Consider the following 15,278-nt stretch of genomic DNA (forward strand, 5'->3'; position numbering starts at 1 on the left):
ATCTATCTGTGTCTGTTTGTCTATCATCTATCTATCTACTGTATCTATCTATCTGTCTGTGTCTGTTTGTCTATCTACAGTATCTGTCTCTGTCTGTCTATCTATCTATCTATCTATCTATCTATCTATCTATCTATATATCATCTATCTAAATGACTGTCTGTCTACATTAAAGGGCCACTGTAAGTAAATATTTTCTATGCCTGTTACTAACTAACTACCCCAAATACGCTTTTTATCAATAGCATTTCATTAACATATCTCTACCGTATATCAGAAATCTTGTCTGCAAATTTAATTGTTTTCCAAACCCACTCCGTGGGTATCCTTTGCTCTGTACCAATCCGTTTACAATACCTAGGTTTCAAAATGGCGCTTTAAACACAAAGTTATTGGTTTAAGTATTTTGAACATGCAGTGCTGAAAATAGTGGGCAGGATAACGTGACATCATCGGCGAATAAAAGATATAACTTTTAGAACGTTATGAAACTTTGTTTTGGAGAAAATATAGGTCAGTAGGTTTTAATTAATGTTTATTAACTTTAATATGTTAGTTGTTTAGCTTAAAAATTATAACAGAAAGTAATCCTTTAAAAATAAACTTTTCAATTTTGACATTAGAATGCAAGCACTAGCCTTTAGATTATTTTGGCTTGGCCAATGCATTTTCTGTCTGTTTTTTTTTTTTTTAAACAAAAGATATGAGTGAATACTTTAAACTAAATTTCCACCTAAGGCTAACCCCTTCAGCTTCAGAGACTGTGAATGCTGTGAAGTATTTATAAACAATGCAGGTGTCTTTGATAGGCAATATGTTAAATGGTTTAATGTTAGAATTGTATATCCTTAAAAAAATATATACAATCAAAACATAGCTTGGAGTTTCTAAACATAAAAATAAAAAGGTTTTAACGGCACAATCTACAGTTCAGACTTGCAGTGACATCTAAAGCACAGATATTATCTACTCACTCTGTATGTAGTAAGCTCACTATGTCAGCGCTTTGCAGCCAGAAAAGAGATAAACTATTGATAGTGCTTGACATTTTTTTTAGAAATAAGTAATGCTTAGAAATAATGTCAGACGCTTTTTGGATGGTCTTAAACATGTAGGTAAGTATCCAAATTCCCTGTAAGGGATCAAATTGTACATTTTTATTTCCTTGAGTGATCGCCAAACCTCAGACACCATCTGTCAGGTCACATAATTGAAGGTTAAAAAGACATTAAACATCTCTAGTTTTTGTGTAAAATTACACTTGTCCCACACTCGGTGTAAGGAGGCTAAAATGCATGTTCTGTAACCTACAATTGCTGCAAATCTAATAGCTGGTTTGATAGCCCAAGTTACAGATTTTGTGTTTATATTCCTATATATAAGGGACAGTCTACACCTTAGTCATCCTAAAGTTTTACCTTAGAATTATCTGCAAATAGCCTTCTGCGCCCATTTCTATATCATGCAGCAGGAGCAGTAAAAAAAGTTTTTTTTAAATGAATATTGTTTCTAGCGACATTGAAATGGCTGCCAAGCTCCGCCCACTGATGACATCACACCCATGGCTACATCCAGGCACTCTGCTGAATAGCATTGACAGTCTGTTGAATCCAGCTAGTGAGCCTTTTGTGATCGGATGCCATATGCAGACCAGATCATGATGTCATCAGTGGGCTGAGTTTGGCAGCCATTTCAAAGTGGCCAGAAACAATATTCATTTTAAAATAACTTTTTGTTACCGTTCCTGCTGCATGATATAGAAAAGGTGCAGGAGACTATTTGCAGCTTAATCTAAGGTAAGACTTTAAGATGACCAAGGTGTAAACTATCCCTTTAATTCATCAGGACATTTTAACTTAGGCTGGGGCCATGGCTATACACAGAACTTTCATGTTGCTATAGAGCTCACAGCTATCCTGGTTTAGGAATTATGTTCCATTGTTATTTCTTTCATGTTTATATGTGAAACCTAAACCCCACCCATAATTTCCTGACCCCTCCAATTGGCTGATCAACCACCACTGACCACTCCCTTGACTAAATAGCCATTTCCCAGGAAATCCCACGGAAGCCTAAAGGCTGTGACACACTGCAAGCGGAGCGGCGCTCAGCGTGTAGAAGAGGCTGTGCGCACTCAGTGTGTCCTGCCTTTTCATCTCTGAGCACTCTGCTGCGTCAGGTCGCGTAGCTGAGCACTCAGAGATTAAATATTTGAACTTCAGAAGCGATGCAACGCGGAGCGAAGCAGCTGCCTCGCGCCGCATCGCTTGCAGTGTCACAGCCTTAAGCTTTTAAGTAGGCAACCCTTACTCTAGCCCCTGACCATCATGGCTACTATGAAGTATTTAAAACATGGGAGGTTTGTTACTAGTAGTAAAACACCAATATGTAAAAATAATATTATGTATACTGGGTTTCTCTAGTTTTGCTAAACTATTTTGCAATGCAGTACTATAAAGGGATACTGAACCCACATTTTTTTCTTTCATGATTCAGATAGAGCATGCCATTTTAAGCAACTTTCTAATTGACTCCTATTATCAATTTTTCTTTGTTCTCTTGGTATCTTTATTTTAACAAGTAGGAATGTAAGCTTACAAGCCAGCCCAGCACCTGGGTAGCGCTTGCTGATTGGTGGCTACATTTAGAAAGTTGCTTAAAATTGCATGCTCTATCTAAATCATGAAAGAAGAAAAATGGTTTTAGTATCCCTTTAAGGGAGACTAAAATTAGTTTCTTTGTTGTAATAATGGTGGTATGTTCCTACCAACCAATTGATCTTTGTGAGTTTTCCATTCGAGACATTGGGGGGTAGTTATCAAGCCGTCTACTTTTCTGGCTTCGCCGGCCCAATACGCCCGCCTAAGCTCGCCTACCTTCGCCGCCGCGGACCTGAAAAAATACGCCTAAGTTATCAAATAAAGCTGTCAAAAAGCCGCGGGGCGATGAGCAGCGGACTGTGACAGTTATCACTCATCCGATCTCGCTGCCCTTCGGCTTTTTCCCAGCTTTATTGCTAGCCTGTCACTAAGCACTCACACTAAACTACACTGTTCTACCCCCTATACCGGTGCCCCCGGAGCCTCCCGCAACTCAATAAAGTTACTAACCCCTAAACCGCCGCTCCTAGACCCCGCCGCAACTCTTATAAATGTATTAACCCCTAAACCGCCGCTCCTAGACCCTGCCGTAACTCTTATAAAGGTATTAACCCCTAAACCGCCGCTCCCAGACACCGCTGCCACCTACAGTATACCTAGTAACCCCTATACTGCCCCCCTATACCGTCGCCCTCTATAATAAAATTATTAACCCCTATCCTGCTGATCCCACACCTCTCCGCAACTAAATAAATAGTTTAACCCCTAAACCGCCGCTCCATGAACCCGCCGCAACCTATATTAAACCTATTAACCCCTATCCTGCCCCCCCTACACCGTCGCCACCTATAATAAATTTATTAACCCCTAATCTGCCCCCCCTACACCGTCGCCACCTATAATACATTTATTAACCCCTATCCTGCCCCCCACTACGCCGCCGCCACTGTAATAAAATTATTAACCCCTAAACCTAAGTCTAACCCTAACGCCCCCCTAACTTCAATATTAATTAAATAAATCTAAATAAATTAACTCTTATTAAGTAAATGAATCCTATTTAAAACTAAATAATTACCTTTAAAATAAACCCTAATATAGCTACAATATAAATAATAATTATATTCTAGCTATTTTAGGATTTTTTTTAATTTTACAGGCAACTTTCAATTTATTTTAACCAGGTACAATAGCTATTAAATAGTTATTAACTATTTAATAGCTTACCTAGCTAAAATAAAGAGAAATGTACCTGTGAAATAAATCCTAACCTAAGTTACAATTACACCTAACACTACACTATACTTTAATAAATTATTCCTATTTAAAAATAATTACTTACCTGTAAAATAAACCCTAAGATAGCTACAATATAATTAATAATTATATTATAGCTATCTTAGGATTTATATTTATTTTACAGGTAACTTTGTATTTATTTTAGCTAGTTAGAATAGTTATTAAATAGTTATTAACTATTTAATAACTACATAGCTAAAAGAAATACAAAATTACCTGTAAAATAAATCCTAACTTAAGTTACAATTAAACCTAATACTACACTATCATTAAATTAATTAAATAAATTAACTACAATTAACTACAATTAAATACAATTACATAAACTAACTAAAGTACAAAAAATAAAAAAAGCTAAGTTACAAAAAATAAAAAAATAAGTTACAAACATGTTACAAATATTACAACAATTTTAAGCTACTTACACCTAATCTAAGCCCCCTAATAAAATAACAAACCCCCCCAAAATAAAAAAATGCCCTACCCTATTCTAAATTGAATAAATTTCAAAGCTCTTTTACCTTACCAGCCCTTAAAAGGGCCATTTGTGGGGGCATGCCCCAAAGAAAACAGCTCTTTTGCCTGTAAAAGAAAAATACAACCCCCCCCCCAACATTAAAACCCACATACCCCTAATCTAACCCAAACCCCCCTTAAAATAACCTAACACTAATCCCCTGAAGATCATCCTACTCCAAGCTGAAGAAATCTTCCATCCGATGAAGTCATCATCCAGGCGGCGCTGAAGAAAAGTCTTCGATCCGGCCGATGTCATCTTCAAAGAGGCGCTGAAGAGGTCTTCTATCCGGGCGAAGTCATCTTCCAAGCCGGGTCTTGAATCTTCCTTCCGCCGACGCGGAACCACCTTCTCCACCGACGGACTACAACGAATGACGGCTCCTTTAAGGGACGTCATCCAAGATGGCGTCCCCTCAATTCCGATTGGCTGATAGGATTCTATCAGCCAATCGGAATTAAGGTAGGAAAATCTGATTGGCTGATGGAATCAGCCAATCAGATTCAAGTTCAATCCGATTGGCTGATCCAATCAGCCAATCAGATTGAGCTCGCATTCTATTGGCTGATCGGAACAGCCAATAGAATGCAAGCTCAATCTGATTGGCTGATTCCATCAGCCAATCAGATTTTTCCTACCTTAATTCCGATTGGCTGATAGAATCCTATCAGCCAATCGGAATTGAGGGGACGCCATCTTGGATGACGTCCCTTAAAGGAGCCGTCATTCGTCGTAGTCCGTCGGTGAAGAAGGTGGTTCCGCGTCGGCGGAAGGAAGATTCAAGACCCGGCTTGGAAGATGACTTCATCGGATGGAAGATTTCTTCAGCGCCGCTTGGAGGATTAACTTCTTCCGCTCCGGATGTCCTCTTCAGTTCCATCGGTGGCTCGGCTGAGTGAAGACGACTCAAGGTAGGATGATCTTCAGGGGATTAGTGTTAGGTTTTTGTAAGGGGGGTTTGGGTTAGATTAGGGGTATGTGGGTGGTGGGTTTTAATGTTGGGGGGGGGTTGTATTTTTCTTTTACAGGCAAAAGAGCTGTTTTCTTTGGGGCATGCCCCCACAAATGGCCCTTTTAAGGGCTGGTAAGGTAAAAGAGCTTTGAAATTTATTTAATTTAGAATAGGGTAGGGCATTTTTTTATTTTGGGGGGGTTTGTTATTTTATTAGGGGGCTTAGATTAGGTGTAAATAGCTTAAAATTGTTGTAATATTTGTAACATGTTTGTAACTTATTTTTTATTTTTTGTAACTTAGCTTTTTTTATTTTTTGTACTTTAGTTAGTTTATGTAATTGTATTTAATTGTAGTTATTTGTAGGTAGTTTATTTAATTAATTTAATGATAGTGTAGTATTAGGTTTAATTGTAACTTAAGTTAGGATTTATTTTACAGGTAATTTTGTATTTCTTTTAGCTATTTAGTTATTAAATAGTTAATAACTATTTAATAACTATTCTAACTAGCTAAAATAAATACAAAGTTACCTGTAAAATAAATATAAATCCTAAGATAGCTATAATATAATTATTAATTATATTGTAGCTATCTTAGGGTTTATTTTACAGGTAGGTATTTATTTTTAAATAGGAATAATTTATTAAAGTATAGTGTAGTGTTAGGTGTAATTGTAACTTAGGTTAGGATTTATTTCACAGGTACATTTCTCTTTATTTTAGCTAGGTAAGCTATTAAATAGTTAATAACTATTTAATAGTTATTGTACATGGTTAAAATAAATTGAAAGGTACCTGTAAAATAAATATAAATCCTAAGATAGCTAGAATATAATTATTATTTATATTGTAGCTATATTAGGGTTTATTTTAAAGGTAAGTATTTAGTTTTAAATAGGATTCATTTACTTAATAAGAGTTAATTTATTTAGATTTATTTAATTAATATTTAAGTTAGGGGGGCGTTAGGGTTAGACTTAGGTTTAGGGGTTAATAATTTTATGACAGTGGCGGCGGCGTAGTGGGGGGCAGGATAGGGGTTAATAAATTTATTATAGGTGGCGACGGTGTAGGGGGGGCAGATTAGGGGTTAATAAATTTATTATAGGTGGCGACGGTGTAGGGGGGGCAGGATAGGGGTTAATACATTTAATATAGGTTGCGGCGGGTTCAGGGAGCGGCGGTTTAGGGGTTAATACATTTATTATAGTTGCGGTGGGCTCCGGGAGCGGCGGTTTAGGGGTTAATATGTATAGAGTAGCTTGCGGTGGGCTCCGGGAGCGGCGGTTTAGGGGGTAATAACTTTATTTAGTTGCGGCGGTGTAGGGGGGGTCAGATTAGTGGTGTTTAGACTCGGGGTACATGTTAGGGTGTTAGGTGTAGACAGCTCCCATAGAAATCAATGGGATGTCTGTCAGCAGCGAACTTGTACTTTCGCTATGGTCAGACTCCCATTGATTCCTATGGGATCCGCCGCCTCCAGGGGTGGCGGATTGAAAACCAGGTACACTGGGCCGTAAAAGTGCCGAGCGTACCTGCTAGTTTTTTGATAGCTAGCAAAAGTAGTGAGAATGAGCCGCACTTGTGTACGGAACATCTGGAGTGACGTAAGAATCGATCTGTGTCGGACTGAGTCCGGCTGATCGATGCTTACGTCACAAAATTCTACTTTTGCCGGTCTCGAGCCTTTGATAACTAAGGCGAATCAGCCTCGCCACAAATACGCTGCGGAATTCCAGCGTATTTGAGGTTGACGGCTTGATAACTAGGCCCCAATGGGTTATCTTTCCTAGGCAATGAATAGTGCACAAACATGCATGTGTCTTTTTATTTTCAGTATACATTTAAACAGCTTTATTGTCCATAAATAAAATATTTTAACACGTTTAATTGGTGGAGTTTTGTGCACCTATAAAAAGACTTTCGTGCTTCAAAAGATCCCTGAAGTTATAAACTGCCTGAAGGTGAGAGTGTTAAGCAAATCTAATCTAATCTGATATCTGTCAAAATAGGTTATTGAAAACATCCTGTCATATGGTCAAAAACAATATAGCTGAGAGCGTTCGTTACAAGGTATGCCATGTTATGAAAGATGAATATGTGAGTGCTTAACCAATATTACAGATTGTCAGCCTCAGTCTAACACTAATATATAGTTTGCCACTCTCTGTATGAGGTGCTACATTTCAAACTAAAGCAAAATTTATCAAAAATGCCAAGTTTTTTTGTTCAGCTTTCCTTGGATTTAAGATTATTTATAAAAAATAGAGCAGTGCATTGTATTCCAGTTATACCAAGGATGTGGTACCTTTTCAAATGAAGGGCAATAAAATTGTTTTATTTGGAGCACTGGTGAACACATTTACAAAATGTTATTACAATGTGCATATTTGCAAATATTTGTATGTACATATGTGTGTGTAATTGTGTATGTATGTGTGTGTGTATTTGTGTATGTATGTTTATGTATATGTGTGTGTATTTCTGTATGTGTGGGTGTATGTGTATGTATGTGTGTCTGTATGTGTATTTGTCTATGTATGTGTGTCTGTGTGTGTGTGTGTATTTGTCTATGTATGTGTGTCTCTGTGTGTGTATTTGTGTATGTATGTGTATACGTATTTGTGTATGTATATGTGGGTATATGTGTATGTATGTGTATATGTATTTGTCTATGTGTGTGTGTCTGTGTGTATATATAGTGTGTGTGTGTATATATATATATATATATATATATATATATATATATATATATACATACAAGCAGAAACCCCTGCTAATTGTCTCATCAGCCATTTCTGCTCAGACCAGCAGTGCTTCTCTCCTTTTGCAGGGATAAAGCACAATGGGCTCCGTGTAATAAGCAGCGTAAGCGGGTTAGATCAGCACATGTGATCCTGCTTCCCGCTATGTTAGAAGTAGTGGTTATCAGACAACTGCTTCCTACAATCTCCACTGCCACTGAGTTAGCGGAGAGAAATCACCCAGAACTCGCTCACTCGGCGTGAAAGGCATAGCCTTCTCTCACATGATTGGTCATATCATTATTTGAAAAAGAAGGCATTTAAGCTTTTTTTTTGCTTTTAGTACTCTGGACAGCACTTTTTTATTGGTGGATGAATTTATCCACCAATCAGCAAGGACAACCCAGGTTGTTCACCAAAAATGGGCCGGCATCTAAACTTACATTCTTGCATTTCAAATAAAGATACCAAGAGAATGAAGAAAATTTGATAATAGGAGTAAATTAGAAAGTTGTTTAAAATTTCATGCTCAATCTGAATCACGAAATAAAATTTTTGGGTACAGAGTCCCTTTAAGTTGAGAACCTAGTCCGCACTCACATGAATACATGTAGCCCATAGACTTTCAGGATCACTTGTGCTAATATTACTTGCTATAAATTAATTAGAGTATGTCATTTTTGCACTATGATGGGCCTTTAAAATATTAAAATATTTGTAGTAATAAAATCAAAAAGGCTTTCCTTGCATTCCCTATCTTCAAGAAGCCCCATAGGCTAAAATGTAAATAGGAATTACTGTTACAAAGGCAGATCCTCTTGATCCAGTGAGCTGTGACAGAACACTGTAAGTTAGCTGCAAACTGCATTATATTGTGTATTTTAGCAGCTGGCTTCTCCGCTGCCCTGATTGGCAGAGAGATTGGCTGCCAGGTCAGTGCTGAGAATACCGTCACAGAGTGTAGTTCAGTTTCTATTACCAGCTGCTATACATGCTATCTGTACATTTGCGCCAATACTTATATGGCAATGGTTTATCTTCAGATATCTTTTAAGGGAAACCTCTTGTATTTAAGATATTTAGGGCTGGATTCTGTAAAGCTTTTTACTCTGGTGAGATTCTAAAGGAGGCCTCGTTAGTATAATAAGACCCCTCAGGGATTGTTTTAAAGGCAATTTTTACCTTAGGATCTGTGTATCTCTTTAAGGGGACTTCACTAATATGCTTTATATTAAGCAGAGACACTTACTTTACAATAAAATGCTCTGTAAAATAAGCTGATAATTTCTCTCCATTCTGGCGAGTTTTTGAGTATCCAGCCCCCTTGTGAGGTTATGGGAATCTGCACACATATCAGCCAAGTTTAAACATTTCTAAAACAAATGAATATCTTGTTTCCTGCAACTGTTTTTCAATAGCTAAATCTCAACCACCACATGCTTAATTTAAAGAAGACAATCCTTTGCAGTTGTTATCAGCTTAACACAATAAGGGAACTGTATGTAGCAGGGTTAGCCTTGATAGGTCTGCAGTGTGCATTTCTAGGTCTTTTGTCTTTCACATTTATTGACTAAAGACAATAGTCATTTTTTTGGCCAACCTATTTATCCTAAAGAGAGGGAGTCACTAATTTCTTAAGTGTTTTTTTTTTCTTGTTTGTTTTTTTATTTTTAATGTCACAAATTTATTTAAGAACCTTGAGATGAAGTTGTATTTTAGACAGCAAAAAGGTGAAACGGAAACCGGATCCAAAGTTAAAAGTTCAAATTTTATTTAGCCAATGTTAAAAACAGAATGGCGAGTGCTTACAGGGACTGCCAAAGGAAATCTTACGTGTTTCGGCTGTTGGCTGTAATCATAGATCCTAACTCCTGCTCAATTCTCATCACTTTAAAAAAACACTACTTTCTGGTTATTGGTCAATTAAAATTGGTAAGTGCCAGCCCTGTTAACCCATTCAGTACCATAAATAATACTAATCCACACAGGTGAATATTTACAATAATATATATATATTCTTGACAAGTAAGATCTTAAGCTGACATGGAAAAAAAAATATATACATATAATTAATACATAATAAATGTACACAAAATTATACAGATTCAAAATTAATTAACAGCAAAATATGGCAACACAATATATTCAGTATTAATTAATTGCATATAGTGCAACCTCAATCTGTAATAAGTATTAGGAAATAACCAATGTTTTACCACTATCAATTATATAAGTTAATGAATAAATACATGAATATAAGTGTGTAAGCCAATTATTCAGATAGATGTCACCACAACTATAGGAAAAATATCCTTCTATATATATAACTCAATAAATCATGAATTATGAATATCTGTTTCTCAGTAGGTCCAACCCAGATGAAATTTGTTTATACATTAAAATCAATTACCAGACCCTAAAAGATCCTTTACTCACAGTAACTGATTATGTCAAACTCTGAGTTGAACCCCCTGGGAACCTGAGTATTCAATGTAAGAATCCAATACACTTCCTGTTTGGATAAAATAATCATCATATTACCCCCTTTGCGAGGCATCTGAATTTTTTCAATTGCTGACCACCTAAATTTATCAACTCTTTGATTATGAAATTCTATGAAATGTTTTGCAAGTGCTGAGCATTGATTGTTGTATTTGATGTACCCCAGGTATTCTCTTATCCTTGTGCGCACCTCCCTGGAGGTCATACCTACATATTGTTGTAACCTGTGTTCAGCACATTCTACTAAATACACAACATAAGTGGATGAGCAACTAATACATCCTTTTGTGGTAAATGTTTTCCCTGTTGAGTATGAAACAAAACTGTTGCCACTTAGCTGATAATCACATGCTTTACACAGCTTACTGCTGAATTTGAACGTACCATTTGTGCTTAGCCAATCACTTTTACTGGGTTCACACCTCAACATGCTTGGTGAAACCAGATTACCAATAGTAGAACTCTTAGAGAACACATATCGGCACCTTTCCTCTACCACACTTTTAAGTTTATCGTCAGCATAAAGCAAAGATAAGTACTTCTTAACTATACCCCAAATGTGATGAAACTGAGAGGAGTACTGTGTGATAAAAAGAAGCTGGCCCTTCTTGCTCTCTTTTGTCTTCCCATAATTTTCTGTGTAATGTCTGCATGTGATCTGATCAAATGCTTTCTTTACTGTGTTCTTGGGATACCCCCTTTCAGTAAGCCTCAACATGATGTCCCTACTCCCTTTCAAGAAATCATCTTCTCTGGTACATATTCTCTTTGCCCGTATGAACTGACTTTTTACACTGATGTGTGTATAAGGTGTGATGTAAAATCACCTATTAACATAACATCCAGGTAATTAATATTTGTTTGATTCCACTCTGAAGTAAAAGAAACCCCAAAATCATTTTTATTCAAATATTCCTCAAATTACCTTGCCTCAGTTCGGTCAGATTCCCAGGCAAAAATTAAATTGTCAATATACCTTTTATAGAATTTTATTGACTCCTTGAAGGGGTTGCTGTCTGCATAGATGAGTTCACGTTCAAGCCACCCCATAAAGAGGCTGGCATATGATGGGGCGAATGTAGCCACCATAGCAGTACCTCTGCTTTGCAGAAAGTACTCCCCCTCAAAAAGAAAATAATTATGTTCCAACAAGAATCTGACCATTCTGAGGATAAATTCTTTGTGTGAATCTGAAAAGTCAGTACCAAGATCCAGGTAATATCTTATGGCTTTAAAGCCCATCTCATGTGGGATACTTGAACATAAGGAAACCACATATATGGTCAGCCAGCTCTGTTCTTTATTCCAATAAAAGTTCTGTAGATGTGTGAGGAGGTGTGTGGTGTCCCTATGATAACTTGGATTGACAAGAACCGGGGGCTGCAAAATTGCATCTATCCATTCAGAAAGTGGCTCCATCAAGGAGCCAAATCTGGACACTATTGGACTACCCCTAATTTCAGTCAATCCTTTATGTACATTTGGTAGGTGATGGAATACAGGTGTAACCGGAGTCTTAACATATAGATACTCATATGTTTATTTATCAATTATTCCACACCATACTCCATCATCCAAAAGGTTCCTGAGTGCACGTTGAAATACTTGGGTGGGGTTATTCCTGAGTGTGTTATAGGACTCATCTCACAATTGCCTATATCCTTTCTGAATATAGACAATCCTATCAAGGACTACCACACTACCCCCTTTATCTGATTTCTTGATAGTGATTTGTTGATTGTCTTGTAAGTTTTTTATTGTCTGCATCTGTCTTTTGCTTAAATGTTTAAATTTTTGTTTGTCTGGGACAACTTGTTTTAATGCTATTAGCTCCTGTGTGACCCTTTTATGAAACATTTCAAGGGACTTACCCCACTTATTTACAGGATAAAAATCAGAACCTCAATTTAAATTTTGGAGCATGTGTACTCTCTGGTAAAGATACATTCTTTGTTTGTTCATTCAACACACTCTCAAGAGTCAAAACAACATCACATGCTTCACCAAAATTTAGTTCTTGGGGGGCCGATTTATCAAGCTCCGTATGGCTCGCCGGAAACAGAAGTTATGAAGCAGCAGTCTGCTTGCCGGCCTACTCTGAGGCTGCGGACAGAAATCAATCCTATACGATCGGGCTGATTGACACCCCCTCATAGCGGCCAATTGGCAGCGAATCTGCAGGGGGCAGCATTGCACCAGAAGTTCACAAGAACTGCTGGTGCAATGATAAATGTTGACAGCATTTATCGATGTGCAGCGGACATGATACGCTACATTGTATCATGTCTGCTCGCACTATGATAAATCTACCCCTTGGGCTCCATGATCTTTTATTTTTAATGCTTCATCACTCAGATTACTGTCATCATGTTGGAAATACTTGCACAACATAAGTTTTCTACCAAACCTGTTGATATTGAGTATTATTTGAAATAGGTTGAAATCTTGAGTAAGACTAAAATTTAAACCCAGTTCCAATACTTTAATTTCTTCATCAGAATGTTATGAAGAAAGATTAATCACTTTTATTTCATTTCTCATTTATTTTCTACTCTCGCTCCCATTTCTCTGAGCTGGTATCTGTGTTGAGATAAGTTTCTTGACTTCTGTCTTTTCAGTGCTGTTGTCACTTTCCCCCCTTCCCCTGTAAATTTCAGGGCAGAGTAAAAAACCTGGGGGTCGATCCGATATAAAGCGTCGCCCGCAAAAGCCGGCGACGCCAATAATTGCGCGGATTTGGTATCCTATATACGGCGTAAGCTAGAAGTTACGCGCGTATATTTCTGCCGTCGCCCGCAGTTTTTTGGGCCATAGGCAGGTATACCAAACCCGCGCAGTTTGGTATCCAATATGCAGCGTAAGGACTTACGTGGCGAAAATGGAGAAAACTTACTCCATTTTCACCTCGCCACAAAAAGCAGCCGTAAGAAGCCTTACGCTGACTATTGGAGCCCCGTAACTCCCTAAACTAGCTGCTAAAATAAACCTAACACCTAACGCATGCGCAATGTCTATCTCCCTGTCAACCGCGATCCCCCCCCCCCCCGAAATCCCTAATAAAGTTATTACCCCCTAAAACGCCGCTCCCGGACCCCGCCGCCATCTACATAAACTAACCCCCTACTGTGAGCCCCTAAAACCGCCGCCATCTACCTTATCTATCCCGTAATCTGACCCCTTACACCGCCGCCACCTATATAAAAATGATTAACCCCTAATTTAATCTACCTACCCCGCCGCCAGCTATGTTATCTATATTAACCCTAAGTATATTATAGTTAATATATTTATTACATTATATATATTAACTATATTAACCCTAATTATATTAGGGTTAATATAGTTAATATAGTTACTATAGTATTTATATTAACTATATTAACTCTATCTAACCCTAACACCCCTAACTAAATTTATATTAAATTAATCTAATTAATTTATAAACTAAAATATTCCTATTTAAATCTAAATACTTACCTATAAAATAAACCCTAAGATAGCTACAATATAATTAATAATTACATTATAGCTATGTTAGGGTTAATATTTATTTTACAGGTAAATAGTTAATTATTTTAACTAGGTATAATAGATATTAAATAGTTATTAACTATTTAATATCTACCTAGTTAAAATAATTACCCAATTACCTGTAAAATAAATCCTAACCTAAGTTACAAATACACCTACACTATCAATAAATTTAATAAACTACAAACATCTATCTAAAAATACAATTAAATTAACTAAACTAAATTACAAAAAAAAACAAACACTAAATTACAAAAAATAAAAAAAAGATTACAAGATTTTTAAGCTAATTACACCTATTCTAAGCCCCCTAATAAAATAATAAACCCCCAAAATAACAAAAATTCCCTGCCCTATTCTAAATTAAACAAATTTCAAAGCTCTTTACCTTACCAGCCCTTAAAAGGGCCTTTTGTGGGGCATGCCCCAAAGAATTCAGCTCTTTTGCATTCAACAAATACAATCCCCCCCCCCCATTACAACCCACCACCCACATACCCCTATTCTAAACCCACCCAAACCCCCCTTAAAAAATCCTAACACTACCCCCCTGAAGATCTCCCTACCTTGTCTTCACCACACCGGGCCGAACTCCTGATCCGATCCGGGCGATGTCGTCCTCCAAGCGGCAAAGAAGAAATCTTCCTCTGGCGATGTCATCCTCCAAGCGGCAAAGAAGAATTCTTCCTCCGGCGACGTCTTCCTCCAAGCGGCAGCAAAGTCTTCATTCTTCCGGCGGCATCTTCAATCTTCTTTCTTCGCTCCGCCGCCGCGGAGCATCCATCCCGGCCGACTGCTAAACTTGGAATGAGGTACCTTTAAATGACGTCATCCAAGATGGCGTCCGCCGAATTCCGATTGGCTGATAGGATTCTATCAGCCAATCGGAATTAAGTTAAAAAAATCTGATTGGCTGATTGAATCAGCCAATCAGATTCAAGTTCAATCCGATTGGCTGATCCAATCAGCCAATCAGATTGAGCTCGCATTCTATTGGCTGTTCCGATCAGCCAATAGAATGCGAGCTCAATCTGATTGGCTGATTGGATCAGCCAATCGGATTGAACTTGAATCTGATTGGCTGATTCAATCAGCCAATCAGATTTTTTTAACTTAATTCCGATTGGCTGA

General features: G+C 37.4%; 1 protein-coding gene across 1 annotated transcript in view; it reads left to right on the forward strand.

Moving 5' to 3' along the window:
* The window catches only part of VIPR1 (vasoactive intestinal peptide receptor 1), a 576,370-nt gene that overhangs the window by 75,680 nt on the left and 485,412 nt on the right, over positions 1-15,278 (forward strand). The window lies entirely within an intron of this gene.

The sequence above is a fragment of the Bombina bombina genome, chromosome 5 (genome assembly GCF_027579735.1).
Source record: "Bombina bombina isolate aBomBom1 chromosome 5, aBomBom1.pri, whole genome shotgun sequence".
NCBI lineage: Eukaryota > Metazoa > Chordata > Amphibia > Anura > Bombinatoridae > Bombina > Bombina bombina.